We start from the raw sequence: 27028 nt of genomic DNA, 5'->3' as shown, positions 1-27028 counted from the left end.
TCCGAAACGGTAGAGAAAATACTGTACCTTATCACCTTTTTCTCTTTTTCCTGCTACTGATGCCTACTCTAGTCCTCAGTATCAGCTGTTTCCTCTTAGAAAAGGCCCATCAAATAGGTAAACTTGTCCTAAAGAATTATGTGAAAATTAGAAATCTTTGAAACCTGCTACTTCTATTTCAGATAAGGATTGTTTGGGTGTCTGAAAGCGTGGCTAACATTCTCATATACACCAGCTGGTGAAAACCTTTATCTACAAATCCTGTACTGTTAAAAATTTTAGATCGTCAAAACCACATTAAAGCACTAGCATTGTTCCACAATGAGAACCATTCCCTGCCCCCTACACAACCACAAAAATGTCATGTTGATCATAGAACGGTTTGGGTTGGAAGGGACCTTAAAGATCATCTGGTTCCACCCCCACTGCCACGGACAAGGACACCTTCCACTAGACTAGGTTGCTCAAAGCCTCATCCAACCTGACTTTGAATAATTCCAGGGAGGGGGCATTCACAACTTCTCTGGGCAATCTCTTCCAGTGCCTCACCACCTCATAGTAAATTGATGTTCTAACACTTTACACAAATTACTGAGCTTTTCACTGAGGCAACAAGAGGTGGCTTCACATATAAAATGTAACTCTGCAGAATTTTGCCCCCCCACATGATGTTTTACCTTTTCTCAATTTTACCCTTCCTTCTTCCTAACTTCAAAGAAACAGAAATGCATTTCAAGGTTGCTGCTACTAAATGGAGGTGAGGGTGGGGGGAAGTAGATTATTTTTTGTGAGGCTATGTACTGGTTTTGGCTGAAATACAGTTAATTTTCTTCATAGTAGCTCATGTGGTGCTATGTTTTGGATGTGCGATGAAAACAGTGTTGATGATGCACTGATGTTTTAGTTATTGTTGAACAGTACTTGTGAAATGTTAAGGCCTTTTCTGCTTCTCACACTTCCCCACCAGTCAATTGGCTGGGCATGCACAGGAAGCTGTGGGACACAGCCTGGACAGCTGACCCCAGCTGACCAAAGGGATGTCCCAGACCATATGGCATCGTGCTCAGGAATAAAAGCTGGGAAAAGAGGGAGGAAGGGGGTGAATGTTCAGAGTTATCATGTTTGTCATCCAAAGTAACCATGACAAGTGGGGAAGCACTGCTTTTCTGTAGATGGCTAAATGTCTGCCTGCAACATGCAAACAGTGAATGAATTCCTTATTTTTCTTTGCTTGTGTGGTCAGCTTCCGCTTTACCAATTAAACTGTCTTTATCCCAACCCACAAGTTTTCTCACTTTTACCTTCTCAATTCTCTCCCCCATCCTGCTGTGGGGGGAATGAGCTGTGTGAGGCTGAGCTGCCTACCGTGTTTAAACTACAACAGACCATTAAAATTACAGGGATAACAAAGCAGAATTTAGTAGGCGGCCTAAAAACTCAAGAAAAATTTGTGCTTTCTGAGCTTCAAGTGAGTATTGAAGTCAAAACACCTGTTTCATCCTCGTTGGACACTCAAATTACAGCAAATTTTTTATCTTGAAGTACTATGAAAAGATTTTGACCTTTGACATCGTACAAGATAGCACATTACCCATTGCAATTCCAAGTTTAAAATTGCCTTTAATGTTTACCATCTTCACAGCATAAAAAGTAAGGGGGTTTCTATGATATTCTATAAATCATTATATTTCTATTGTACACATCTTTGGGAAGTGGTGTTTATACAAAGATATTGGATGGATTAATAAATCCTCCTGTGTTTGAAATAAAAATAGTCAGGTTACTAACCATATACCAGATTCTATAAACCAGCTGAAATTAATGGCAAAAAAGACCTACATAGTCATCTAGCACAGTTTGTTCTCTAACTGAGATGAAGTCTGTATAGCCTCATTTCTGTAAGGGTCAAATGATGGTCATGGTATTTCTCTTCAGTGGCTTTTTCACAGTCTACTAAATTTAATCATTCAGAATCTGTGTATGAATATTTCGCCCATAAGTTCCCCCCCCCCAGTGTTTTATCATATTTCTAGTTAGAAATTGCCATACTTTTCGTTGGAATACTGAATCAATACTTAGTTTAGATAATTTTTAATGGTTCACTTTGTTGCCTCTAAGCATATATTTTTCAAACATGTCAGCCAAAAAAAACCCACACCTTTTTTTTTTCTATTTCAGTACAGGACAGAATCTCATTTTCAAATGTAAAACTTCTCCCAAAATGGAAGAACTGGAAGAACTTGGATCAGCTAAGAAAAATACTCTTCAGCTACTGTTCATCCATCAGTTTGGGTTCAACAAGAACTGAAGCACTTACAGGCTGATTTGTAACTTGTTTCCCGTGTCTTGAGGCATGACTAGACACCTTCAAGTTTTGATGTTTTTTTCTTTTTAAATTTCCACAGATAATCTTTCCTGAATCTATTAACATCTGGAGGTGTCTCATTAACTTTCAAAAGTGCTTAAAAAGATTAATTAAGAAAGCAGCTTTGGTGATCTTATCACAAGTAATCAATTATCACTATTTTCCTAAGGTCATTCTCTTTATTGACATTTTTAAGAAACATCTCTACTCTGCTCTGGTGAGACCTCACCTGGAGTACTGCCTTCAGCTCTGGAGCCCTCAGCACAAGAAGGACATGAAACTGTTGGAGCGGGTCCAAAGGAGGGCTACAAAAATGATCCGAGGGCTGGAGCACCTCTCTTATGAGGACAGACTAAGAGAGTTGGGCTTGTTCAGCGTGGAGAAGAGAAGGCTGCAGGGAGACCTGATTGCAGCCTTTCAGTACTTAAAGGGAGCCGACAGGAAAGATAGGGACAATTTGTTTAGTAGAGACAACAGCGATAGGACGAGGGGTAATGGTTTTAAACTAAAACAGGGTAGGTTTAGGCTAGATATAAGGAAGAAATTCTTTACAATGAGGGTGGTGAAACACTGGAACGGGTTGCCCAGAGAGGTAGTGGAGGCCCCATCCCTGGAAACATTCAAGACCAGGTTGGACAGGGCTCTGAGCAACCTGATCTAGTTAGAGGTATCCCTACTCGCTGCAGGGGGGTTGGAATAGATGACCTCTAGGGGTCCCTTCCAACCCAAAACTTTCTATGATTTCTATGATTTCTATGATTTCTATGATTTCTATGATTTCTATGATTTCTATGATTTCTATGATCCTGGGGTATATTAGGAGGAGTGTGGCCAGCAGGTCGAGGGAGGTTCTCCTTCCCCTCTACACTGCCCTGGTGAGGCCTCATCTGGAGTACTCTGTCCAGTTCTGGGCTCCCCAGTTCAAGAAAGATGAGGAGCTACTGGAGATAGTCCAGCGGAGGGCTATGAAGATGATGAGGGGACTGAAGCATCTCTCCTACGAGGAGAGATGGAGGGAGCTGGGCTTGTTCAGCCTGAAGAAGAGAAGGCTGAGAGAGGACGTAATATATACTTACAAATATCTCAAGGGTGGGTGTCAGGAGGATGGGGCCAAACTCTTTTCAATGGTGCCCAGTGACAGGACAAGGGACAACGGGCACAAATTGAAGCAGATGAAGTTCCGTCTGAACATGAGGAAGAACTTCTTCTCTCTGCGGGTGACGGAGCACTGGAACAGGCTGCCCAGGGAGGTTGTGGAGTCTCCTTCTCTGGAGATATTCAAGACCCGCCTGGACAAGGTCCTGTGCAGCCTACTGTAGGTGACCCTCCTTCGGCAGGGGGTTGGACTAGATTACCCACAGAGGTCCCTTCCAACCCCTACCATTCTGTGATTCTGTGATTCTGTGAAATATACCTCAGGTTAAAGCCAAATCCACTGAGATTTAGAAAGTCCAGTCCCCAAGTGTCTACTGAAAAAATACTGAGAAGAGAAGAGAAAGAGAAAGAGAAGAGAAGAAGAGAAGAGAAGAGAAGAGAAGAGAAGAGAAGAGAAGAGAAGAGAAGAGAAGAGAAGAGAAGAGAAGAGAAGAGAAGAGAAGAGAAGAGAAAGAGAAGAGAAGAGAAGAGAAGAAGAGAAGAGAAGAGAAGAGAAGAGAAGAGAAGAGAAGAGGAAGAGAAGAGAAGAAGAGGAGAGAAGAGAAGAGAAGAGAAGAGGAAGAGAAGAGAAGAGAGAGAAGAGAAGAGAAAGAGAAGAGAGAGAAGAGAAAGAGAAGAGAAGAGAAGAGAAGAGAGAGAAGAGAAGAGAAAGAGAAGAGAAGAGAAGAGAGAAAGAGAAGAGAAGAGAAGAGAAGAGAAGAGAAGAGAAGAGAAAGAGAAGAGAAGAGAAGAGAAGAGAGAAGAGAAGAGAAGAGAAGAGAGAGAAGAGAAGAGAAGAGAAGAGAAGAGAAGAGAAGAGAAGAGAAGAGAAGAGAAGAGAAGAGAAGAGAAGAGAAGAGAAGAGAAGAGAGAATTTGGTCAGGGAAGCTATGTTATCAGAAAGATCATATGGGCTTGGAAGAGGTAAATATTCCTTAAGCACTCCTATTACAGACACCAGGAATGCTAAAATTTTATTGGGATAGACAGTGCCCCGGCGAGACCCTGGTGGTATCTTTGTAATTAAATATTTTGTGTATTAGCAGAAATTCAGTACTCTAGACTTTACTAAGGGCTTGTTATGGTTTGGCTGCTGCCGGCAACAAAAGCGCCACGCAGCCGACCCTCCTCCCGCTGGGTTGCGGAGGAGAATTGAAAGAAACAGGCAGAAACTCGTGGGTTGGGATAAGGGCAGTTTAACAGAACAGCAAACAAAGGGAACAGTAACAACAATGATACAGATAAGGAGAATACACAAAACAAACCCATAACACAGAAAGCCGCTCTCACCGCCCACCACCACTGCGTGCTCCCGAGGCGGGAGTGTGTTCCCGTTGCCCAGCTCCCCACCAGCCGGAACCCAGCATGACAGCACATGGTATGGAATACCCTGCTCTGTTTGGCCAGGTTGGCTCAGCCTGCCTGGCTGCGTCCCTTCCTGGATTCTGGTAAAAATTAACCCTGTCCTGGCCAAACCCTGGGAAGGGCTGTTTCTGTATTTTACATGAAACATCACTGAATAAAAGCTGAATTAATTGTGTGAGTAGGAAACTGTTTATAATGCACTACTAAAGACATTAGACTAGAATAGAGAAATGTACAACTGAGATGTACAACATGACCATGCTGTTTACTAGGAGCATAACCAGTAACTTCTTGATTACACTTTTGCAGTGCTTTGCACATTACTGAAATAACTTCACCACAGCTGTTCCAGAGAAGTTTCTGTAATATCATATTTCTTTGACGTCTTACTGTTTTTCACTTTTTTCCCATGTGGACCCAGTCTAGTCATTAATATCATCCAATATACCAGGTAGGAGAAGAAAAGAACTCCTTCATCTTTTTCCATTGAAAGAAAAATACAATGGAATCTCCCTGACAAAGGTATGAGAGATTGTGTGTAGCTAGAAACACATGAAAATAGTCTGTTTGTTTGCTTCTAATTTACTGCTGTCAGCAAATTGATACTTGAAAGACAAAAATTTTGTTATTAATTATAAAACTTAAATTTCCTTATTTAGGAGAAGATCACTAAATTAAAGAAACAATAAAAGGATTTTTCTAATATTACAAAATTAATACACATTAATTATTGTGGAATTTGCTGTGTTCATATACAAAAATACAATTTCTGTCCTCAAGAAATCTAAGAAAATCAGCAAAAGCAGAGGAATAAACATAAATACACAAGTGTACTATACAGATGACAAAGTATTGCACACTTCCAAGACAGCTGGAAAATTTTTGCGCAGTAAGGACAGTTAAAGAAAGTTGTAGAAATCAAAGTACAACTCTCTATAAGAAAAGTAATACTTCTGAGAGACTATTTTTTTCATGAATGCTACCTTCTAGGTTTTAGTGTTGCTTATCTTGAAGTCACCCTCTAACTTTCTGTCTCTTGCATTTGACAGACTTCCCTGCCATAATGTAGGCAGTTGATTGGCTTGACTTTATATTCATTGGCAGTAAGAGACACCAAACTCATAGAATAATAGAATGGGTTGGGTTGGAAAGGATATTCAAACATTATCTGGTCCAACCACACTGCCATATGCAGGGACACTTCTCACTAGCTAAGGTTGCTCAAAGCCCCATCCTAACTAACATTTAGGATTTCCATGTACAGGACATCCGCAACTTCTCTTGGCAACCGTTTCCAGTCCCTCACCATCCTCATCATAAAAATTTCTTGTTTATGACCAATCTAAATCTACCCTCCCTTAATTTAAAACCACTACTCCTTGTCCTGTCACTGCAGGCCTTCATAAAAAATCTGTCTCGATCATTATTATAAGCCCTTTTTATATACTGAAAAGCCACACTAAGGTCTCCCTGGAGCCTTCTGTTCACAGAGGTACCAACTACATGTTAGAATTGGAATCCTGATCACCTCCCAATTGATCTTGCAATATATTTCTGTGGCTGTTTTGAACAATGTCTGAGAGGAATCATGGAATCACAGATACACAGAATGTTCGGAGTCGGAAGGGACCTCTGTGGGTCATCTAGTCCAACCCTCCTGCTGAAGCAGGGTTACCTACAGCAAACTGCACAGGACCACATCCAGGTGGGTCTTGAATATCTCTAGAGAAGGAGACTCCACAACCTCCCTGGGCAGCCTGTTCCAGTGCTCCGTCACCCGCAGAGGGAAGAAGTTCTTCCTCTTGTTCAGACGGAACTTCATCTGCTTCAATTTGTGCCCGTTGTCCCTTGTCCTGTCTCTGGGCACCACTGAAAAGAGCTTGGCCCCATCCTCCTGACACCCACCCTTGAGATATTTATAAGCATTTATAAGGTCCCCTCTCAGCCTTCTCTTCTTCAGGCTGAACAAGCCCAGCTCCCTCCGTCTCTCCTCGTAGGAGAGATGCTCCAGTCCCTTCATCATCCTCATAGCCCTCCGCTGGACTATCTCCAGTAGCTCCTCATCTTTCTTGAACTGGGGAGCCCAGAACTGGACAGAGTACTCCAGATGGGGCCTCCCTGCACTTGCCCTTGTTGAACCTCATCAGGTTCCTCTCTGCCCAACTTTCCAGCCTGTCCAGGTCACGCTGAATGACAGCACAGCCTGCTAGTGTATCCACCACTCCTCCCAGTTTTGTGTCATCAGCAAACTTGCTGAAGGTATACTCTAACTCTTCATCCAGGTCATTGATGAAGAAGTTAAACAAGACTGGGCCCAGTACTGACCCCTGAGGGACACCACTTGTCACCAGCCTCCAACTAGACTCAGCGCCGCTGATGACAACCCTCTGAGTTCTGCCATTCAGCCAGTTCTCAGTCCATCTCACCGACCACTCATCCAGCCCACACTTCCTCAGCTTCCCTAGGAGGATATCATGGGAGACTGTGTCGAAAGCCTTGCTGAAGTCGAGGTAGACAACATCCATGGCTCTCCCCTCATCTACCCAGTTGGTCATGCCATCGTAGAAAGCTATCAGATCGGTCAGGCGTGATTTCCCCTTTGTGAATCCATGCTGACTAGTCCCGATAACCTTCTTTTCCTCCACTTGCTTGATGATTACCTCCAGGATGAGCTGCACCCCTGGGGGACACCACTAGTTACAGGCCTCCAACTAAACTCAGTGCCGCTGATGACAACCTTCTGAGCTCTGCCATTCGGCCAGTTCTCGCACCAGTTATAAAAGCAGTTGTTCAGTAGAAAACTGGGGTTTCCAGTTAAAAGAAATATTCACAACTATACTAGGAAAATAACAAAAATTTTATTTCCATGGAATAGTCGTTTGTCTGTATTGCTGGAGCTGTGGTATAATTCTTCACACATCTACTCTGTCTCATAAAGAAATTTAATGTCCTGAGGCTGATATCATTCAGGGCCTCTCCACATCCACAGGGGATGTGACCGTATGCAAGGAAGCTGTCACATGATTTTTTTATCATGGTTCACATAACTAAATGGGAAAAAATAACCAGAAGAATACCACTTCTTTGAATTTTCTCAAGTAAAGAATATTTTAATTTTTATTTTTTGTTTAAAATATTGAGGTGCTTGAGGAGCACCTTGACTGTGAGTCAGATATCCTTAACTCCACTCTCACATGAGATGTTGCTAAACACCATCTTCCATTATACCCTTGCCTGCTGGTTTGGGATTTTTTTTGGGGGGGGCAGGTGGGGTGGAGATTTTTTTGGTTTGTTTTTGTAAGAATAATAGAGCTTGTGCAGACGTACTCAAGTGGTGAATATAGCAGTGTGGATAATTATGGAATCAGCACTCAGAAGTGTACTGCAGCTTGCATTTGCCCTGGAATTCAGATGTGTCCCAAGGGTGTATCCTTGAATCAGGACACTGGATCACAACTATTAAGAGGATAACATAACCTGGGTGTTTGCCTAAGTGGTGCTACCATGAACCTTTATCCACTCAGTTCCTTTTCTAACACTGAGCACACACATCCACTTCTGCCAGGATTATAGGAGGTCATAACCTGAAGGGAAAAGTGTAGTCATGCTCCAACTTTTTTCTGCTAAGATAGCTGCAGAGCAGAGCTGGGAGCGCAGGCAAGAGTTATGATTGCCTATTAATGTTAAGTGTTTTTTCAAACTCAGCACTCAGAACTTGCTGAAATAGAGTCTGGAAGACTCATTTTGCCACCACCAAAATAGGCCCAATATAGACCTGAAAAACCTGGACAGTGCATGTATACTTCTGTCATTCTCTCTCCTTTTCCCTCTTTCTCTATTTTAGGGACTTGATTTTGCTACTCCTGTCAATATGTCAACCATGGCAACTACTTTTTTTCTTTTGTCATCCATTTGGCACAAACAGAAGGACAATTATTCATTTTTCTATATACAATTTAACTCAGTGCATGGAAATTTTGAATTATTTGGGCCTGTTTTTATAATAATTCTTTTTTTTTGACAGACATATTGAGTGTGAGGCCTCTGACCAAAAATGTATCCATGCTGCTTTGATATACAGCTGAACTAGTCATCATAGCTTCTTTTTATAGTTAATGGAAAGAAATAGGCATTTCTAATACATGAATCACCTCATGTAAATGTCTAAAATGGGTCATATGACTCATGTCCTAAAAATATATATCTATTCATTGTTTGTAAAGACTGACTAGCTTTGCTAGTTCAGATGTAGATGAGCAAGTTAAATTAGATGAATGTTCTCCAAGGAATCTTTGATATAAAAAAACTTTAAATATGTGTGACGACCTGCTTCTACACCTACTTTTCATCCACTATCCCGAATGACAGTGTCAGTTCCCCAGAAACTAGGCTTGCAAATCGGACGTCCCTTTCTCATACCATTGACCCATGTGCAAGGTGACATTTCACAATTTGTCACTACTTGTTCTGAACTGGTGATTCAGAAGAGAAATTAACTGCAGTAGAGGCAATGAAACAGGAGTCTAATAGCTAATTAAATGTATATGCAGTTTATATATGGAAGTATTATTACGTAAGTACTCTTTACTACATACAACTGCATTGTCAGGGTATTCCCCACCACTGATTTAGGATTAATTTATAGTGTGAAGTTTTATGCAGATAGAAAGATAGCTATTTACAAAAATGGAGTAAAATGTGCATCCAAAGAATGTCCCCAAAATTGCTTCTAAAAAGTGCATATTTTTAAAGCACGGGTATATGCTTTCCCATTGCCACCCCATATGTCACATAAGAACTTCCCACTTTCAGCCTATAAACATTTAGCATATGCACAGCTGAAAATGAATAACTGCAATGCTCTGCATGTCTTCCCCACCCCCCCAAGAATCCATGTTATGTACATAATTGTGTTACGTAGCAAATAGGAATGGACTGAATGTCTGCAAAGAAATGAACTTCACTCCTGTAGACTTGCAGAAAATTACTTCAAAAGGGGCTTCTAGAAGAGAGCGTTGTGGTGCCAGTCATTAAAAATGAACTTCAAGGGACTCATAGGTGCTGTATATAAATGACTTACTCTATAGAATTACATGATCCATATTCCACGGAGGATGAATATAGGGCAAGAATAAGTCATTGCCAATCCTAACATTTCCGTTCACTGCATTCATAGCTGTAATCCACCTGCTTCTTACCTACTTATACATCATTTATGTGTTATTTATTTCGTCACTTTGGGGATTTACAGCTTTATTACTGTATTCTTATTCTACCTCTGAGAAATATGATGTGCTTTAATTTGAGAAAAAAATATTAGTATACAGTTTTTATTTTGTGCTCCATACCTCCATTAGTCATAATAAGGAATTACCCACTGAAGCAGAAAACCAAAGCAATCTGGATTTGTTTTATAATAATTTGTATCAGATTATGCCCAGAGGCCTGAGTAGAAAGAGTCTGTTCAATAATAAGGTCAGTTCATTAAATACTAGAGTACTGTGTTCTCTCCCAGAGTTTCATGTTGATTTCACACAAATAGTGTTTGCTACTGTAAGGACATGTTCCTATAAGGCATGGAATTAACATTTTATATGCCACCATCAATACTCAAATGAGGGAAAAATACTGCTTCCCTAAAAAATTTAATCTGTGCAATTGCAAGTGCCAGTAGTAAATGACGTATTCTGATTTCCAGAGGAGGAAAAGAGAGGGGAAAAGGTTGGTGTTGTTTCTATCTGTCTTGTGACAGAGCATCAGCTAATAAATAAAATTTGAGGAATTTGCACTATCATTTTTACTCTTTTTTTCCGGTTGTATAGCTTAAAGATGTGAGGGCAAACAGTTCACAGATTTTGAAACCAGGTTTCAGCTGGATGTTTTTATACCCTTTTGTTATTTGCAGCTCATATTTTTTTCATGCACTTTGAAGCAAATTATGGCCACTGCATATGCATGGATAACTGGAAGCACATCCAGCTCCCTAGAATTAATCTGAGCCAACCAAGAGTTATTTTCACCTGTATCAGAGAAGTGCCAGGCTTGATAGATGGGCTGGACATAGAAGGTGTTGAAATCCAGTGTTCTGTTCACAGTTCACTGCTGATTAGCTTTAAAAATCAAATGTTCTTCTCAACCTTTATCGAACAACTTTTCACACAATGAGTTTCAGCTTCTTCTGCTGGTCTGCCACATACTAGTCTGACACTTTCTATTTTTGTGAAGAACTGTTTTCATAATGCTTTTTGCAAAGTGCTTTGGAAGAAGCATACAGTATATTTTAAATGTTAAATTTGCTGAGTAGTAGTAGCCAGACACATGGCAACAACCTTTTAGAATGACTGTACTAAATGAATGAGGCTCCTAACAGCTAGTACAGCTGTACAGAACTTAGATACAGTATTTAGGAAAAAAAAAGCTAACAAATATTTACTTGTTGATGGCTAAAGACAGTCAAAGTTCTAAAGCAATAGAAATGTTAACTTCAAACTTTATTAGAATTCAGAATTTTAAATAAAGTTTGTAAAATCCTGTTTCAGAAATAGCAGTCCATATGCTTTTTTAAAACCAAAATATATAACCATGTAAGGCATTTTCTGCCTCCTTCCTCTGCAGCAACAAGCCAGAAGCCCTCAACTCATGCGACGAGCTCAGATTCTCAGGTGTCGTAGGCTCAGGACAGAAGAAGCAAAAGCAAAGTTTCATGTACAGTCAATCTTGCTATTCTGAATGTCAAGTCATCATGATTCCAACAGTTATACAGACTGTGTCAATAAATATGGACAGAGACAGCCAGAGGCTCCGTGAGCCTGCTTTGGTAGTAGCATAGCATACCTAGAATCTAAAAAAAGAAGGATAAATCAATTACATAACCAGTCACAGGGAAAAGTGAGAAAAGTGGGTTAGGTTAGCACCTGATAAGAACATTTTACAAGATCGTTCTGCCCTTCAGCCTACCCCAACTGAGAAAGCACAGCGGCGAGGGGCCGTGCCCCGCATTGGCGTCCAGTGCGGCCTGCCCTGGGCCCCGCTGCCTGGGTCCACTGCAAGGCCCCGGGGTGGCACTGGGAGTCGCTGCTGGTCCATCCTGTTGCAAGGCCCTGTCAGGCATCTCCCTCCGAGGTGGGAGTGTGTTCAGGCTCTGGCCCTGGGAGTCGAGTCTGTGACCTTCCCAGCATCCCGGCCGGGGTTAGACTCAGAGTGAGGGGGGTCCCAGCCTGAGCGGCTGTCTGGACCTGGTGCCATGGGTTTCTGTCTTAAGGAACCCAAACTTGTCTCAAGAAATGAGCCCACCTCTTGCCCCCATGGAGGTACCAGGCAGGAGCAGAGCGGTGATGCCCCTTGGGACAGCGTCTTGCCTGTGGGGCTGCCCCGAGGCCGAGGGGCGAAGCAGTGGCTCCTGTGGGTGCTGCAGCTCCTGGGTGAAGCGGAGAGGTGGTGTGAACAGTTGCGGCTCTTCATGCAGCATTTGTCATGATGGGAGGGTGCTTTTGTAACCCCTGTGCGCTTCCCCTCACTGAGGAGGTGTTTGAATGGCGTGTTTTGGAGTCATTTCTGGGTTCATGGAGAAGAGGGGGCTCCAGGCACCCCTTAGAGCAGCCTTCCAGTACTCAAAGGGGGCCTACAAGAAAGCTGGAAAAGGACTTCTTACCAGGGCATGTAGTAGACAAGGGTTAATAGCTTTAAACTGAAAAGGGTAGATGTAGACTAGATAAAAGAAAGAAATTCTTTACTGTGATGGTGGTGAGGCACTGGACCAGGTTGCCCAGAGAAGCTGTGGCTGCCCCTCTCCCTGGAAGTGTTCAAGGCCAGGCTGGACAGGGCTTTGATCAACCTGGTGTAGTGGAAAATGTCACTGCCCATGTCTGGGGGGTTGGAACGAGGTGGTCTATAAGGTCCCTTCCAATTTTCACCAGAATCCAGGAAGGGACACAGCTGGGAGAGCTGACCCAACTGGGCCAAACAGAGCAGGGTATTCCATACCATGTGCTGCCATGCTGGGTTCTGGTCTGGGGGGAGCTGGGTGGCGGGAACTCTCTCACGGCTCGGGAGTGCACAGTGGTGGTGGTCGGTGAGAGCAGCTCTGTGAGTTGTGCTGTTTTGTGTTGTGTTTTCTCCTTATCTGTATCATTGTCGTTACTGTTCCCTTTGTCTGCTGTTCTGTTAAACTGTCCTTATCCTGACCCACCAGTTTTTGCCTGTTTCTTTCTATTCTTCTCCTCACCCCAGTAGGGGGAGGGGTGGCCGCATGGCAATTTTGTTACCAGCCGCAGCCAAACTATAACAAACCCAAACCATACTATGATTCTATGAGTCTATAAATGTTTGCCTACAAAATCTGTGTGCCGAATGTTAAAATGTTAAAATACAAATTTGAGACAACATGGAAGAGTAAACATGTATGTTCAAACTGTCTCACTACAATGATGATAATTATATTTCCATTGTGAAGAAACCTAGTTCAAGCTGATTTTTTTCCACCTTTTCAGCAGTTGTGTTTCTTATCTACAAAATCATTTTTGCCCTGGTCAGAAGAGAGAAGAAATGACATCATGAAGGGGCTAAAGACAGAATTCAGTGAATTAGCTGTACAGAAGATTGATGTTCAGAAAAGGCTGTGAATTGCCCTGTCTTGGACAAGCAGATTGATCTTGACTGTGGGAATGTAAAAATCCTTACTCTGATAACCAGCTGGAGGTCACATAAAGTAAGTGGTGGATTATAGAAAGTAGTGTGTGCTTCACTTGATGACAACAGCAACAAACTGTGTCTTTTTCTGTTTTGTTTTTGTCATCACAAAGAAAATGTGCAATGAGAAGATCAAAGAGGAGGGGGGAAAAAAAAGAAAAGAAAAAGAAAAATCTCCAGGGCCATTGTTAGGACAGTTAGAACATTGTTAGAACACTTCTTCCACAATGGAGAAAATGGAAGATGCAACTAAGATGTCCCAGACATGAAGGCATATGCATAGCAGACATGTCACTGGGCCTGTGGGAGAATTATGCCTTTTTGGAGTAGCGCTGTGAAGAAGTGTAGATACTCTACAGCTACTGAAATAGGACTAGAAACTTATGTAGGGAACTGACACAAATGTAATTAATATAATGATCAAAGAAAGAGGTAGCTACAGAGTGACAATATTGAGTGAATGCTATCTTTGGATCAAATTTTTCAGTGGCTAACCAGTCAAATATGTTGCAACTAGACCTCCCAGATTTTTTGCATTGTTGAAATTTATGACACAGTTGCCAACAATCAACCTGAAGGCAAGCAACACAGTAACAGATTATTCTAATTGATGGAAGGTTTGAATGGGACTCTTCCCATGTTGACACAATATATCTTAAGGCAGAAATTTGAAAAAAGGGCTTAAAAAATATCCAGAAATATTTAAAAGGGCAGTTTTGTTGCCTGTGAATTGTCAGCTGCAGACAAAATCAGAATGATTCATTTTTCAAACAAGCTATTTTGGCAGAAATACTCCACTATTAAAAAAGATTATTCACATGATGAAAAAGAGTGATAAACTTCTTTCTTTTTCTTTTCATTTTCTTTCAGTGACACTTTGTAAATCAATAGATAGGCATGGGTGGTTAGGAAGCGTGTTTGAGGAGAGAAGGCGGCACCAGCCTGTTAGAAGCTGCTTCCAATGCAAGAAATCAGCAAGCAGTCCTAAATTGAAAAATAGCATTACCACCTAAAACAAGAAGCAAAAGGTCGTAAAAAATACTCAAAATCTATAGCAAGATTCTCATAGAGAGAATTTCTTGGAAGAATAAGAAAGTATGATGAAGTATCAGGGAAATCCTAAACTGTGAGCTACTTTTGAAGATGTAATGAACACTTTTGGATTGTGCAAAGAAGGAAAAATACTCCAAAACAAAATAATCTTTTAAAGTACTTTCAGATAATTTAATTAGTATTCTTGGCTGAATTATAAGGCTGATCTAGTAAAATGTATTGTGTTTTGCCTCAACATGGGAAGGCAAAGCTTTCAAGAAACACTGACATATCTCAGCATGGTGTTTAAACAATAGCAAGACATGATGTTGCATATGAAAAATTGTTTGTTGTAGGTATGCCCGACGAAATAAGATGAATTTTTCTGAGATTTCAAAGTGTGTGATATTCATCTAGAATTCAATGTTACTTTATTAGTGTTCTGGGTTTGGCCAGGACAGGGTTAATTTTCACCGGACTCCAGGAAAGGGGCACAGCCGGGGGGTGGGGGCTGACCCCACCTGGCCAGACAGAGCCCGGTTATTCCATACCATGTGACATCATGCTGGGTTCCAGTGGGGGAGGGGGGCGTCGCGGCAGGAACTCACTCGCGGCTCGGGAGCGCGCGGCGCCGGTCGTGTCTGGGAGAGAGGGTCTGTTGTGCGAGTTTGTGTCATATTTTCTCCTTATCTGTATCACTGTTGTTACTGTTCCCTTTGTCTGCTGTTGTTAAACTGCCCTTATCCCGACCCAACAGTTTCTGCCTATTGCTTTCCATTCTCCTACGCACTGTGGCGGGGAGAGGGGCGGCTGAGTGACGCTGTTGTTGCCGGCAGCAGCCGAAACCAAAACATTAAAATTGGCGCCCAACGTGGGGCGGGGATAATGGCAGGCCTGAGCAGCGGGTGTTAAAACAGCTTTCTTAGATTTTTGTTATACGCATTTATTGTGTTAGTTAAACAGTCGCCGGTAAAAGATGTTTCTGACTTCGATCAAATGGCTCTGGTATTTGAACCCTTACTTGCAGTATGTATTCACTGCTGTGCTGTTCGTTACCTCGGGGAAAAGGATCAGAATGACCATTTTGCTGTACTGTATGATATCGACTTATGATATGATAACATCACTGTGCATGAAATTAGTCTTGTATTTGCATGCGGCACTGCGGTCATTTCCATACCTCGGATCCTATGTCTTAGAATTTGATAATAATCGAACCCAATCTGTGGGGAAAACCGGAGGGGATACCTTACCCTACTCTTTCGCAACCCCTCTCTCCTTCAGGATGGTCCTAACAGCTTTTGAGAACTTCTAGAACCTGTGCGATGGTCAGGCCAGCACGCTCCTATTGTCCTGCCTCCTGAATGGGTTTTGGGTCTTGTTTAGGGTTAAACAAGTAGTTAAGAACATCGTGCAGAGACCTGCCCCGGGGCTGGATAGCTGTGAGTGACTGGGTGTGTGGGACAGCATGGGCAGGTGTCTAGGGCAGTGGGCACCCCTGGTGTCTTTGAAACTCACCCCTGAGCAAGTTCAGAATCCGGACAATCTAGTAAAATATCTGCAAAAAGTGTGTTGCCACGCTGGGAACTCTAGAGAGACACAAATCACCGCAATGTCCTGGGGTCTGGCCCACGCCTACCGAGCCCTGTTCAACCTGATTCAGTGCCCTAAAGGGGAAAAGGGAAGAAACAAAGCAGCAGGCACTGCAAATGGCGGTGCCCCCCGGCCGGCCCTGCAGCCCCTCCAGCCCAGCAGGCAGTCACAGTCCCCCCGACCGCCACCAAGGCTGCTGCAGCCACTGGTGTGGTCCCGGCTCATCCGGCAGGCACGGCAGCTGCTGCAGCTCCAGCTCCAGCCACAGGCACGGTGACTGAACCCAATGACCAACCTGTGCCGGTAGCTGTCGCCCCCGTAAAACTAAAGAAAGACGCAAAGAGAGCAGACCGCTCTGGGAGGGATGACGATGAGCCAGGGTCATCGCAGGAGATAGAGACAGAGATCATCACCCGGTCCCTGTCCCTGTCCCTCAGTGAGCTGTGAGACATGTGGAAAGATTTCAGCCGCCACCCAGGCGAGCACATTGTCACCTGGCTGCTGTGGTGCTGGGATAATGGGGCCAGCAGCTTGGAGTTAGAGGGCAAGGAAGCCAAGCAGCTGGGATCCTTAGCCGGGGATGGGGGCATTGACAAGGCCATTGGGAAAAAGGAATAAGTCCTCAGCCTCTGGAGGAGACTTCTGTCAGGCGTGAGGGAGAGGTACCCCTTCAGTGATGATTTTGTATGCTACCCTGGCAAGTGGACCAATATGAAAAGGGGTATTCAGTACTTGAGGGAATTAGCTGTGCGGGAGCTGGGAACCAGACCATGAGCAGTTACCCACAGACACAGATGAAGTCCAGTGCACACCATCTATGTGGAGGAAGTTTGTGCGTAGCGCACCCTCCTCATATGCCAACTCACTGGCAGTTGTAAACTGGAAAGGTAAAGAGGCACCAACAGTGGATGAGGTGGCTGTCAGACTCCGCCAATACGAGGAAAGTCTCTCTTCCTCCCTTGTCTCAGCTGTAAATAAATTCTACCAGAAGGTTAAGCGACTCGAACAGAGTATGTCCTACTCCCCACCTGTACAGGCCAGTGTCTCAGCAATTAGGGGCAAGAGTTTCTCTGCTCAGGAGAGGGAATACAGAGGCTATACACCACGGGGCACCCTGTGGTTCTACCTGCGTGACCACGGAGAGGACATGAGGAAGTGGGATGGAAAACCCACCTGAGGTCTAGAGGCACGAGTCCGTGAGTTGCGAGGTAAAACAATCACCAAAGGGGATTCTGTTAGGAAAAATGCCACTCCAGTTTCCAGAAGCCAGCTCTCCAGACCAGGTGGACAGGTTGACCTTGATTCCGATACTCTGGAGGGGACCTCCAAGTCATTCTTAGAGCAAGTGAGTAGCAAATTCTCTGACGAGGATTAGAGGGGCCCTGCCTCCAGCCAGGTGGAGGAAAGGGACAACCGTGTCTATTGGACGGTGTGGATTCGGTGACCTGGCACGTCAGATCCACAAGAGTATAAAGCTCTAGTGGACACTGGTGCACAGTGTACTTTAATGCCATAAGATTTCAAAGGGTCAGAGTCCATTTGCATTTCGGGAGTGACCGGGGAGTCCCAAGACCTGAGTGTATTGGAGGCTGAAGTGAGCCTCACTGGGCAGGAGTGGCAGAAGCACCCCATTGTAACTGGCCCCGAGGCTCTATGCATCCTTGGTGTAGACTATCTTAGGAGAGGGTATTTCAAGGACCCAAAGGGGTATCGGTGGGCTTTTGGCATAGCTGCTTTGGAGATGGAAGAAATTAAACAGCTGTCCATTTTGCCTGGTCTCTCAGAGGATCCTTCCGTTGTGGGGTTGCTGAGGGTTGAAGAACAACAGGTGCCACTCGCGACCACAACAGTGCACCGGCGACAGTATCGTACCAACCGAGACTCGCTTCTCCTCATTCATCAGCTGATCCGTCAACTGGAGAGTCAAGGAGTGATCACCAAAACTCGCTCACCCTTTAATAGTCCCGTATGGCCAGTGAGAAAATCTACTGGAGAGTGGAGACTGATAATAGACTACTGTGGCCTGAATGAAGTCACACCACTACTGAGTGCTGCCGTGCCAGACATGCTAGAACTTCAATATCAGCTGGAGTCAAAGGCAGCCAAGTGGTATGCTACAATTGACATCGCTAATGCATTCTTCTCCATCCCTTTGGCAGCAGAGTGCAGGCCACAGTTTGCTTTCACCTGGAGGGGCATCCAGTACACCTGGAATCGACTGCCCCAGGGGTGGAAACACAGTCCCACCATTTGCCATGGACTAATCCAGACTGCACTGGAAAAGGGTGAAGCCCCAGAACATCTGCAGTACATCGACGACATCATTATATGGGGCGACACAGCGGAGGAGGTTTTCGAGAAAGGGGAGAAAATAGTTCACATCCTTCTGAAAGCTGGTTTTGCCATTAAGCGAAGTAAAGTCAAGGGACCTGCGCATGAGATCCAGTTTTTGGGAATAAAATGGCAGGATGGGTGCCGTCAAATCTCAATGGATGTTATCAACAAAATAGCAGCTATGTCCCCACCAACCAGCAAAAAGGAAGCACAGGCCTTCTTAGGTGTTGTGGGTTTTTGGAGGATGCACATCCCAAATTACAGCCAGAGTGTAAGTCCTCTGTACCACGTGACCCAGAAGAAGAATGATTTTGAATGGGGCCCTGAGCAACAACAGGCATTTGAACAAATTAAATGGGAGATAGTTCATGCCGTAGCCCTTGGTCCAGTCCGGTCAGGGCAAGATGTTAAAAATGTGCTCTACACCGCAGCCGGGGAGAATGGCCCAACCTGGAGTCTCTGGCAGAAAGCACCAGGGGAGACTCGAGGTCGACCCCTGGGGTTTTGGAGCCGGCGATACAAAGGATCCGAGGCCCGCTATACTCCCACCTAAAAAGAGATTCTGGCAGCATATGAAGGCATTCGAGCTGCTGCAGAAGTGGTCGGCACAGAAGCACAGCTCCTCCTAGCACCACGATTGTCGGTCCTGGGCTGGATGTTCAAAGAGAGGGTCCCCTCTGCGCATCATGCCACCGATGCTACGTGGAGTAAGTGGGTCGCGCTGATCACCCAGCGTGCCCAAATGGGAAACCCCAGTCGCCCAGGAATTCTGGAGGTAATCATGGACTGGCCAGAAGGCAAAGATTTTGGAGCATCGCCAGAGGAGGAGGTGACACGTGCTGAAGAGGCCCCACTGTATAACCAGCTGCCAGAAGAGAAGAAACAGTATGCCCTGTTCACGGATGGGTCCTGTCGCATTGTGGGGAAGCAGCGGAGGTGGAAGGCTGCTGTATGGAGCCCTATACGACAAATCGCAGAAGCTACCAAGGGAGAAGGTGAGTCCAACCAGTTTGCAGAGGTGAAAGCCATCCAGCTGGCTTTAGACATTGCCAGTCGAGAGCAGTCGCCAGTGCTCTATCTTTACACCGACTCTTGGATGGTGGCCAATGCCTTGTAGGGGTGGCTGCAGCAATGGAAGAAGAACAACTGGCAGCGCAGAGGCAAACCTATCTGGGCTGCCCCATTGTGGCAAGATATTGCTGCCTGGCTAGAGCAGTTGGTTGTAAAAGTCCATCACGTGGACGCCCACGTCCCTAGGAGTCGGGCCACTGAAGAACATCAAAACAACCACTAGGTAGATCAGGCTGCTAAGACTGAAGTGGCTCAGGTGGATCTTGACTGGCAACATAAGGGTGAACTCTTTATAGCTTGGTGGGCCCATGACACCTCGGGCCATCAAGGAAGAGACGCGACATACAGATGGGCTCATGACCGAGGGTGGACTTGACCATGGACTCCATCACACAGGTTATCCATGAATGTGAGACATGCGCTGCAATCAAGCAAGCCAAGCGAGTAAAGCCTCAGTGGTATAGAGGACGATGGCTAAAATATAAATATGGGGAGGCTTGGCAGATTGACTACATCACACTGCCACAAACCCGCCAAGGCAAGCGCTATGTGCTCACAATGGTGGAGGCCACCACTGGATGGCTGGAAACCTACCCTGTGCCCCATGCCACCGCCCGGAATACCATCCTGGGCCTGGAAAAACAAGTCCTGTGGTGACATGGCACTCCCGAAAGAATTGAGTCGGACAACAGGACTCATTTTCGCAACAGCCTCATAGACACCTGGGCCAAAGAACACGGTATTGAGTGGGTGTATCACATCCCCTACCATGCACCAGCCTCTGGAAAGATCGAACGGTACAATAGGCTGCTAAAAACCACTTTGAGGGCAATGGGGGGTGGGACTTTCAAAAATTGGGATACTCATTTGGCAAAGGCCACCTGGTTGGTTAACATCAGAGGATCCACCAACCGGGCTGGTCCTGCCCAGTCAAAACCTCAGCGCCCCACAGAAGGGAATAAAGTCCCTGTAGTGCACATGCGGAACATGTTAGGGAAGACAGTTTGGGTTAGTCCTGCCTCGGGCAAAGGCAAGCCTGTCCGTGGGATTGCTTTTGCTCAAGGACCTGTGTGTACCTGGTGGGTAATGCGGAAGGATGGGGAAGTCCGGTGTGTACCTCACGGGGATTTGATTTTGGGGGAGAATAGTCCATAAATAAATTTTATAAAGTTAATTGTTAAATAACCCTGTCACTGTCTGTTATCACTCTTATGATTGTTATATTTTGTACCAGTAATAGCATAGTAAGAATCGTCCAGATTAAAGAAGGATGGACTTTTTGATGAAAACCTAGCAGAGCACAGCAATGATGGAACTGGACCTGGTTTTCAAAAACTGGCATCCAGCAACTTCATCAAGACCAACTTCTCCTGCAGACTGTGGGCACGGGCCGCACCAGATACATCAGCCGTGAGCTCCGGATGCAGCAAGTTACTGCCCATCACCACACATTACCTCTCCTGCCACAGAAGACCATTACGACAGAGGGAGCCCGAAGTCATGGATTAAATGAACTCAATGGACACTGTAGAGTGACGATCCATAGACTAAGGGAATGATATCTGGAGACAGGAGAAGTGGTGGTGATCAACTGGACAATTGGCGACCTGGGCATGACGAAGATGGTATGGAATAAGGGGTGGATAATGTCCAGGGTTTGGCCAGGACAGTGTTAATTTTCACCGGACTCCAGGAAAGGGGCACAGCCGGGGGGTGGGGGCTGACCCCACCTGGCCAAACAGAGCCCGGTTATTCCATACCATGTGACGTCATGCTGGGTTCCGGTGGGGGAGGGGGGCGGCGCGGCGGGAACTCACTCGCGGCGCCGGTCCTGTCCGGGTGAGAGGGTCTGTTGTGTGAGTTTGTGTCATATTTTCTCCTTATCTGTATCGTTGTTGTTACCGTTCCCTTTGTCTGCTGTTCTGTTAAACTGCCCTTATCCCGACCCACCAGTTTCTGCCTCTTTCTTTCCATTCTCCTCCGCACCGCGGCAGGGGGAGGGGTGGCTGCGTGACGCTTTTGTTGCCGGCAGCAGCCAAAAACCAAAACAATTAGATCTCTATAAAAAAAAACATAGAATGGAAATAAGTGCTTTCTAGTGACAATTGACTCCTTTATTATGTGGGAAGAAAGTTTTTAATGATTTTTTCAAAATAATAATATCAAGAGACTTCTAAAAGTCTTTTCTTAGCAAATTTTGCCCAGAAGAACATGCTCTAAATGTAGTGGAATCAGTCAGTGGCACCCATTTTTTAAAGGTAAATACTAAACGAATTGGTAAAAAATGTGAAATCAAGCAACAATTTAGTAATCCTACTATGTACAGTCCAGCAGGCAAGAAGAGAGGAGTAATAGTCCGTTAAGAAGTCACTAGGGAGAATTGTCAAAGGAACAGGAAAAGCCTGGAATAAAAGTCTTCCCTTGATCTTATGGTCTTACAGACAGCACTTAGTATCTGCGCAGGATTTCCTTCATTGGAAGTGAAGGTGGGGAAATAAAATGAGGCTACTGAAAATGTGGTATGTACAAATATCTCATGAAATGCAAATGTTGAAAAGAAAAGGGTTTCCTATAAGTGTTGAATAAAAAAATATTAAGGACACAAAATAACTGGCAAATACTTGTTCCTCATCGGCACTTATCTACAAACAACTTAATGGTAGGATGTTTGGGGAACGTGCTTTTACTTCCCGTTGTAAATGAATGTACAACTTGTTAAAGTTTATCGGCAACTTTTATTTAGAGGAAAAAATACACCCAAGTTATAAGCTAAGATCTGAAATGAGGTTGAACAGAATCTACAGTGCAGACCTTTAAAAGTGGCAGTATAATTAAAAAAGATAAATTTGGTTGGGAAAAAGGATGAAGTTCCATAACATTGGATGTTAGGCAAGCAGAAGAGACAAATACTAGGAAAGGAAAGTTGAAAGCCTTAAGAGTAACATAATCCAGGTGGAAAATATATTCTTTTTGAAAGAATGTGTTGACTAAGTCAGTTTTTCCAGAATGCAGCGTAAGGGATCATGTTAAATAGGACTGGAATCATAGAATTGTGGTATCATACAGACTGGTCCAACTGTAAACCTAACACTGCCAAGTCCACCACTAATCCATGTCCCTAAGCACCACATGTATACATCTGCTAAATACCTCCAGGGATGGTGACTCAACCACTTCCCTGGGCAGCCTGTTCCAGTGCTTGATAACCCTTTCAGTGAAGAAATTTTTTCTAATATCCAATCTAAACTTCCCTTCGCGCATGTTGAGACTGTTTTCTTGTGTCTGATCACTTGCTACTTTGGAAAAGAGAATGACACCCACCTTGCTACATCCTCCTTTCAGGTAGCTGTAGAAAGCAAGAAGGTGTCCCCTCAGCCTCCTCTAAACAGTCCTCCAGACTAAACAGCCCCCGTTCCCTCAGCCACTCCTCGTAAGACTTGTTCTCTAGACCTTTCAACAGCTTTGTTGCCCTTCTCTGGACATGCTTCAGCACCTCAATGCTTTTCTTGTTGTGAGGGACACAAAACTGAACACTGTATTAGAGGTGCAGTCTCACCAGTGCCAAGTTAAAAGAAGAATCTGAAAGAAGAATAATGTACAGCAGTTAAGCATCATATTAATGCATGTTAGTTTAATGGGTATTATATTGTCTATTCATTCTGCTATCATGACTTTAAATTTAAATTTTAGTGTTATTAATAGTGTTTATAGTTATAATAATATTCATAAAATGAATAATTTGGGCATCAACGAGTTTCTATATCAAATTGCTTATTTAGTCTTGTGACTTGTTTTATTCAAGTCCAAATAATGAATAAAATGCAGTCAAAATTTTAGATGTCCATATCATGGCTGACTTTAATCTTTGAAGTGGAACTTCTGGTGGAAGGTCCTTTCCTAACTGAAAAATTCCAACAAAATATTGAAAGCGAAGATTATAGTTTTGCAACTCTTAGAGACCAAGAGTTCTTTGGAAGTGAATCAAGCATAACAGATGACTCCTAGACATTGACAGGTTTATGGGGAAAAATACTATTATTCTAACTAGGAACAAATAGGGCTGCATCCTATTTCAGGAGAGAACTGAATGAACTTCAGGGTAAATATTAAACTGGTTTACCTTCTAAGAAACAGTGGTTTATAAATCCTGATTGATGAGCTAGACAGATTTGTTTCAAGGATGTATACGGGTAACTCTTGTGGACAGTAAGTCATAATAAATTTGTAGGTAGTTGAAAACATCAGCCAGATGCAGCAAAAACAGAGAAAAAAAGAAGACAGGTGGAGAACTGACAGAGACTTAGTTAAAACTCCAGGCAGACGCTTTGCTATTAGCTCTGATCTAAATCTACTTTTTCTTCCCAACTTCTTTTCCTCCTTCTTCATCTCCTGGCTGAATTTAGAGAGCTAAAGCCATAATTTGTTTTCACACTCTTCTATTATATAATACCCAGAAAGGAATGCAATTGCAAAGGTGTGTGCAGCGATGATTGGATGTCATTAATTCAAATTGCAATTACCCTGGTCGTGAGGAGTAACAACAAGAGTAGGAGACCCAGAGAAATTTTTTTGTGACTGTACTGTCCTTGAGTATAAGTATCACAGAGGGTCAGACCATCCTATCAGCCTGCCAGACAAGCTGGTGACAGTACAGTGTCAAAAGTCTTGCTGAAGGGAAAATAATACTCATTGCTCTTCCCTCATTTACTGAGTTAGTCATTTAATTGTAGAAGACTGTTGGGTTTGTCAAGCATGATTTCCTCTCCATAAGTCCGTGTTGACTATTCCAAATCACATTCTTGTGTTTTTTACATTTGGGAAAAAATTCCAGAATTATTTATTCCATCACCTTCCCAGGAACTGAGATGAGGCTGACCAGCCTACAGTTCCTCAGATTCTCCTTCTGCTCTTTTTGAAGATAGAACTGACATTTGCTTTCTTCTAGTCCTCAGTGATTCCATGGGATTCTTAGAAGAAGGTCAATGAACAGGCAAAGGTTTTCTCTTCTGAAGTGCAGGGCTGTGATCCTGCTGTTTGACTTACTCCCTCCCTTCAGGATCCTGAACTCCATCACCTCACATTCATGGCAGCAAGGGCTGCTCCCAACCTTCACATCCCAGACTACTTGGATTAAAAAGAAATTTAGACATCTCCTTTAAAATTAGAGAAACATTTCAGGTTATTGTGCATCTAACTAGATGATAACTCAGCATATCTCAAATAAAGCTTTTATTCTGTAGCTTTAAAATAAATTCATGTACAGATAGTCTTGTAAATAAATATATGTTCACACTGTCTAAGAAAGCCCAAAAGACATTTTTGTAAGGAAAGCATTCAATATGCCTCTTTTGCCCCAAGGAAGTAGGATATCAATGTTGAGAAATGTATGTAAATGGGGAAAAAAATATTAATAGATTATGGTATTAGTGTTTGCTGCCGTTAACACACTTTTGGTACCTGCTGCACTCAAACTTAGACAAAAAATTTGGCAATGTTATTATAAAAATGCTGTGCATGATGACAGAGATAGTATTAAACTGAAAGAATGTGAATTATGCTTTGTAAATATTAATAAGATATTTACATTTCTTGTAAATATCTGGCCAAAACTTGTTGCATGTTTCATATAATGAGACTCCTTGACTTAGACAGGACCATTAATTTATATTCCAGACATTCGATACTATATATCAGAATAATGACTCTGTCCTCTCTCTTTTCAAGTCCTCGATTGAAGCATAAATTTATTTCTATTGGATCTGCTTTCTCTGGATAACATGTGCTACCATTGCAGAACCTATTGTCAAAATTTAGCATGCCTTTAATGCAATTCTGGAATAATCAGAGAGACAGCCATACACTACTGCATTAAAATAAAATCTAATGAAGCCACAGTGGTTGCATGATTATGATGACTAACTGCTAGAGAAACAGGAAGAGACTGCTGTTTTTTTGAATACTGCCAATAGTATTTTCCTCTTAGCATTTCCTGAATGGAAGAGGCCACAGCCTTCATAAAACATGTCCAGTTTGATTTAATTTACAAATAAACTATACTAGAATAACAAAAATCTGCTGCTTATATCGTCAAGAAATATTTTTTTCTGTGCTTCTTTATATACCTAATATTTTTTGAGATTTTTTTGTCCACTGTAGCATGCTGTTGTGTATTTTTCTGATTTCTTTATTAATAAGTATTTATTCTCATTCTGTGAGCACACCTTTATAGTGATCAAAGCCTTCTTATTGATGATGGTGTCAAAAAGAACATTCCGGCAGATGCACTTATCGCTTACGTCAAGTCAATTCAAGAGGTTTTTCATCCCTTATCTCTGTCATGACTTTAATTGCCTTTGCCCACAGCAGAAATAAGGTTGTCAAACTGAATTTTCAAATTTATCAGTTTAAACCCTCTTTTTAGGGCACTCAGAGTTATCTGTATTGAATTAATTACACAAACACATAGATCTATGCTTTATCTGCAGTCTGGACAGACTGGGGGCAGGTGGACGAGGTAACTTTCTGACCTGTCTCAATGCATTTGCAGCAGCATTCCTAGGAAATCATTGGCATTTTTTCTTTATTTCCCCCCCCCCCCCCCCCCCTTTTCTTCTTCTCTAAACACTATGTGCTTGGCTGTAAAACTATCAATCAGCTGCATTTCAAGTCACCATTAAGTCTGACAGGGGAAAAAGAGATTAACAAATATTTCAAAAAAGTTAAAATACAGTTTTACTTAGAGAAGGCATTCTTTAATAGGAAAAGAAGAATGGCTTTCATTATCCCTTCAGATTCATTAGACATATATGAGTAACACAAAACAAAGTCTGAAATCTTTTCCTTTAATTTTTACATAAATTAATATATTTGAGAACAACATATTCTGATAGTACAGCTCCACTGTGAGAGGACCATGTAGGTTAGAGATGGTTAACTCCCACCTTGCATTTCAGTCCATCAAAAAATTAAATCATTCACCCTCCATGAGGATCAGTTCCCTTGAAAACAATCTCTCTGCAACAAGCTGTCGAAAGGTAGCATTTAAGATTAACATTATGGAATTTCACACTTCACCAGCTAAATGTTCTGAGACACTAGTGATAACATGACAGAGGATTTGGCATTTTCCTTGTAGATATTTCAACTTTCATTAATTGGTTTTCTTGTTCTTTATTGGTGCTCACCACGCCCACTTCCCAATAATAAAAAGATATCACAGACAAACAAAATGTTCAAAAAGGTTCAGAATGCATCATTCTGTCAGACTGAATACAACAAGTAACAAAGTTGTCTGCATTCTTTAATTTCTGATATATGGAGAACAAGGAGAAAGGATTGATTTCATATCCATTTCCTGTTTTCATTCTTTTCCTTGTTTTGAACCTGAATACATTTTGTCCCCAGTTCTTCTCTTATTATAGAATATCCTTACCATTGTCATGAGAC

Source organism: Opisthocomus hoazin, chromosome 2 (genome assembly GCF_030867145.1).
Source record: "Opisthocomus hoazin isolate bOpiHoa1 chromosome 2, bOpiHoa1.hap1, whole genome shotgun sequence".
Lineage (NCBI taxonomy): Eukaryota > Metazoa > Chordata > Aves > Opisthocomiformes > Opisthocomidae > Opisthocomus > Opisthocomus hoazin.
Note: the sequence above shows the minus strand (reverse complement) of the source record.